Source organism: Schistocerca serialis, chromosome 1, assembly GCF_023864345.2.
Source record: "Schistocerca serialis cubense isolate TAMUIC-IGC-003099 chromosome 1, iqSchSeri2.2, whole genome shotgun sequence".
NCBI lineage: Eukaryota > Metazoa > Arthropoda > Insecta > Orthoptera > Acrididae > Schistocerca > Schistocerca serialis.
The window spans coordinates 874674663-874680348 of NC_064638.1; positions in this window are offsets into that span (position 1 = coordinate 874674663).

A 5686-nucleotide genomic window follows, 5' to 3' on the forward strand; every position below is an offset into this window, starting at 1 on the left:
CACGCTTTTGTGGAATGAACACTCTTTTTACTCAATGATGAGTTACCCCATAATATGATGCCATACGAGCATCAAGGGATCACCAATTTAGTATTGGAGGGCAGCGTGGAGGGTAAAAATCGTAGAGGGAGACCAAGAGATGAATACACTAAGCAGATTCAGAAGGATGTAGGTTGCAGTAGGTACTGGGAGATGAAAAAGCTTGCACAGGATAGAGTAGCATGGAGAGCTGCATCAAACCAGTCTCAGGACTGAAGACCACAACAACAACAACAACAACGAAAGCAGAGAATGAAAATAGGCATGGTAAGCTAATTTACTCAGATGTATATCGCCAAAATTTGCAATGACCCTAATAAACGTACCCATCATATGCAGCCAGAAGGAAATCCCATAGAACAAAAAGGAGTAAAAAATGTTGCGGATAAATCGTTTACTACGACATCGACACTGTAAAATGAAGAACATACTCTGAGGTGACAGAAGTCATGGGATAGCGATGGCAGCAGACGACCGACGCGAGTGCCGTTGTTAACAGCATAATATCGCCTGCAGCTCTTCTCCTGTGCTCGTGACCATACTGGTTGGACCCTAGACAGCCGGCCGGCGTGACCGAGCAGTTCTAGGCTCTTCAGTCTGGATCCGCGCGACTGCTACGGTCGCAGGTTCGAATCCTGCCTCGGGCATGGATGTGTGTGATGTCCTTAGGTTAGTTAGGTTTAAATAGTTCTAAATTCTAGGGGACTGATGACCTCAGATGTTAAGTCCCATAGTGCTCAGAACCATTTTTGTACTCTAGACAACTGGAAGAAACCGTGGTCAGATGAGTCCCGATTTCAGTTGATAAGAGCTGATGTACGGTCCCAGTGTAACGCAAACCCCACGAAGCCAAGGAACCCAAGTTGTCTACAAGGCACTCTGCAAACTGGTGGTGGCTCCATCATGGTGTGGGCTTACATGGGATAGACTGGGTTCTCTGGTCCAACTGAACCGATCATTCTCTGGAAATAGCTGTGTTCGGCTACTTGGAAACGACTTGCAGCCATTCATGGACTTCAGGTTCTCAAACAACTACAGAATTTTTATTGATGACAATGCGCCATGTCATTGGGCCTTAATTGTTCACGGTTGGTTTGAAAAATATTCTTGACAATTCGAGCGAATGATTTTGCTACCTAGATCGTCTGACATGAATCCCATCGAATCTTTAAGGGATATGATCGAGAGGTCACTTCATGCACAAAACTCTATACGCCCAATATTTCCGCCGTTACGGGCGGCTATAGAGCCAGCATGAGTCAATAGTTTCCGCAGGGGACTTCCAACAGCTTGTTGAGTCCACGCCATGTCGAGTTGCCGCACTACACCAGGTAAAAGGAGGCCCTACACGATATTATGAGGTTGTCCATGACTTTTGTCACCTCGGTGTGCGTCACATGGAAATTATGTATCAGTCCCCTGATCACCTGTTTTTCTATATTACTCTAATACAGCATTTCCTTCTCCTTTTTTTCTTGTCTTTCCTGGATTACAGACGGCTTGGCAAGTACTTGTAGCTATGTTTCCTTTCTCTTGCTTTAATATTTTTTATTCTACAAGTGGAATAGCCAGCGATTCCTGCAAGTCTCTGAATCACGCTTTTTAATGAGTTTTTTTGTTTACCGTTTGTCTTTTCCGACGTAAATTTAATGGCATTGCATATAATAACACATGCCTGATTGTGAAGAACTCTCCACACACTTAAGGAGCGCCGAGACTGCAATGCCACGCTCCGCAGTAATCGAGAACGCTCGAAGTGTGCACGCAGGCAGGCGGCAGTCAGATTGAGTGGCTGCCCCTTCAGAATATATAGATGCACTCGTCCAGCGCTTTGCATTTCTGCACGTATGCCACGTTATTTTGCATTCGCTCTGCTGCATAATACTTATGTCATTCACCTTCAAACTGACTGTAATCTCAGACATTCTGAAACGTCCACTTTAGAACAATTATACAAGCCTGTGCTTAAACTGACACACAATATTTTTAGCGCAACGCAATCTGACTTTCAAAAATCCCTACTAAAGTATGGCCCTGACTAACATTAACCTATACCTTTCACAAATCACTTACCTCACAAAAATCTTTGTTATTCAAGCTACTGCAATACAGCGAGCGCCACTACTGTCAGCTAAATAAAAGATTCAAACTACTGAAGACACTAACTACTGATAGGCATAGTTAGCAAATGAAAGATTTTAATAGAGAACAAACAATGTATTTACCTTAATAGTCATAATATATATAGGAGGTCATGACATCCAGTCTTAAAAATTTCCAAACTCCGCCATTTCTCTCCCCATTCTCTGCTGGCGGCTCACCTCCAACTACGCAACGCTACGCGCTGTTCACATCCAGCTGCCGCTGCCCAACACTACAATGGCAGACAACAATGCAAACTAGCCACAGACTGCACACAGCACAGCCAGTGATTTCCATACAGAGCGCTACGTAACGTTGCCAATAAGAAAACATAAACAGCCTACTTACAATTCGGCAAGGTTGTAGTGTCTGGCTGATGAATACCTCTCAAGGGAACCTCCTCATCGCACCCCCCTCAGGTTTAGTTATAAGTTGGCACAGTGGATAGGCCTTGAAATACTGAACTCAGATCAGTCGAGAAAACAGGAGGAAGTTGTATGGAACTATGAAAAAAATTAGCAACGTATACAAACTGAGTAGTCCATGCCCAACATAGGCAACATTAAGGAAAGTCTGAGCTCAGGAACGCCGTGGTCCAGTGGTTAGCGTGAGCAGGTGCGAAACGTGTGGTCCCTAGTTCAAGTCGTCCGTCGAGTGAAAAGTTTACTTTCTTTATTTTCGCAAAGTTATGATCTGTCCGTTCGTTCATTGACGTCTCTGTTCACTGTAATAAGTTTAGTGTCTGTGTTTTGCAACCGCACCGTAAAACCGTGCGATTAGTAGACCAAAGGACGTGCCTCTCCAATGGGAACCGAAAACATTTGATCGCAAGGTCATAGGTCAACCGATTCCTCCACAGGAATACACGTCTGATATATTCTATACGACACTGGTGACGGCATGTGCGCCACATGACAGGACTGTGTTGTCGACCCACCTAACTTGTACACTTGGCGAATGGGTAAAAAAATTCTTCTATCTTGCCCGATTTAGGTTTTCTTGTGGATGTGATAATCACTCCCAAAAAAGTGATGAAAACATAAGAGTTTGTCACATAAACTGCAACAAATGAATGCAACAGTTTCACAGTCGCACAGTTTTCCCTGTGCTCTGTCAAAACATATGTTTTTAACGTTTTCAAATTTTTCCGCGTGTAGACCGTCAAATCCTGCAATGTCCAAGCAAATCTGAACATGTCCTGAAATTTTGGAGAGCGAAGTTGATTATGTGTGAGTGCTGAATTTTGACAATTGGAAGACTTGAACCAAGGACCCCCCGTTCCGCAACTACTCACGCCAACCACGGGACCACGGCGCTCCTCGGTTTACATTATCCTTGATGTTGCTTATCTTGCACATGGACTACTCAGTTTGTATATTTTGCTTATTTTTTCATAGTTCACACAACTTCTTCCAGTTTTCTCGATTGATCTGTGTTCAGTTTTTCAAGGCCTGTCCACTGTGCCAACTTATAACTAAATCTGAGGGGGGTGCGATGGGGAAGTTCCCTTGTCAGTGTTATATACCTAAACGCCCTGGTATGGGCATGCATATTCAAATACAGAGATATGACAACATGCAGAATACGGCGGTGCGGTCGACAACGCCTATGTAAGACAACACGTGTCTGGCGCAGTTGTTAGATCGGTCACTGTTGCTACAATGACAGGTTATCAACATTTAAGTGAGTTTGAACGTGGTGTTATAGTCGGCGCACGAGCGATGGGACACAGCATCTTCGAGATAGCGATGAAGTGGGGATTTTCCCGTACGACCATTTCACGAGTATATCGTGAATATGAGGAATCCGGTAAAACATCAAATCTCCGATATCGCCGCGGCCGGAAAAAGATCCTGCAAGAATGGGACCAACGACAGCTGAAGAGAATCGTTCAATGTGACAGAGGTGCAATCCTTCCGCAAACTGCTGCAGATTTCAATGCTGAGCCATCAAAAAGTGTCAGTGTGCGAACCATTCAACGGAACATCAACTATATGTACCCTTGATGACTGCACTGCACAAAGCTTTACGCCTCGCCTGGGCCCGTCAACGCCGACGTTGGACTGTTGATGACTGGAAACATTTTGCCTGGTCGGACGAGTCTCGTTTCAAATTGTATTGAGCGGATGTACAAGTATCGAGACATCATGAAACCATGGACCGTGTATGTCAGCAGGGGACTGTTCAAGCTGGCGGAGACTGAAATGGTGTGGGACGTGTGCAGTTAGAGTGATATGGGACCCCTGATACGTCTACATACGACTCTGACAGGCGACACATACTTAAGCATCCTGTCTGGTCATCTGCATCCACTCATGTCCATTGTGCATTTCGACGGACTTGGGCAATTCTAACAGGACAATGCGACACCCCACACGTCCAGAATTGCTACAGACTGGCTCCAGGGTCACACTTTCGGTGGCCACCAAACTTCCCAGACATGAACATTATTGAGCATATCTGGCATGCCTTACAACGTGCTGTTGAGAAGAGTTCTCCACGCCCTCGTACTCTTACGGATTTATTGACAGCCCTGCAGCAGGATTCATAGTGTCAATTCCCTCCAGCATTACTTGAGACGTTAGTCGAGTCCATGCCACGTAGTGTTGTGGCACTTCTGCATGGTCGCGGGGTATCCACACGACATTAGGCAGGTGTACCAGTGTCTTTAGTTCTTCAGTGTATAAGGAACACCTGGTAATGACAACGAGGTAGGTCACCAAAGTATTGAGCCAGCCAGGCTCTAGCATTTGGCTGAACACCAGTGAAGAGTAAAGATGGAAAAGCCGCACCAGAAAAAAAATTAGGAGCTACATCCTTTGTTTGTCGTCATATGTCATTTTCCATTTTCCTTCACTAATTTGGTTTGGAAGCGCAATGTAGAAAAAGATTAAAGCAAACACCTCTTTTCTGTTTTCCCCCCAGTTAGGATTATTACTTCTTCACGCATAAATTACAATAAATAAGTCCGTTTTTTAGGTTGTATGCTTGGCTGATATATAGTACGTCAGAAAGGGAAATGCAGCACAATTTATGAAGTGTGACAATAATTTTTTTTTAAATTTCCTCTAGCTGATATGACAATAAAGTGGCTCTACATAATGTGTTTAGTAACTGTAAAGAAAAGTTTCACGACTGGACAAAAGGAACACTGAGCGTAGATATTTTACAGTTTCCATTGTTTGAAGAGAATCTTTGGTCAGTATGAGACTTATTTTTGACCTGTTACCTGAAGCTGTTTAGCAGAAGTTGTTTAATAATGAAGTACGTGTAGCACATGCTACAAGTCACGTGCTGTCAGGGGTGTCGCACTGGACTGCGCAGCTTTCCGGGGTAAAACTAAACGTGCAGTTTTGAACAGAAAATAATAATACTGTTTAGGCTTCTGTGGTCGTGACTATGCACCATTTTATAATACACTGCTGACCGAGAGCGTGAAGGACCGAGAAGATGTGGTCCGATGCCAATGTCATTTCGTACATGTACATAGCAACGGCATGTATTT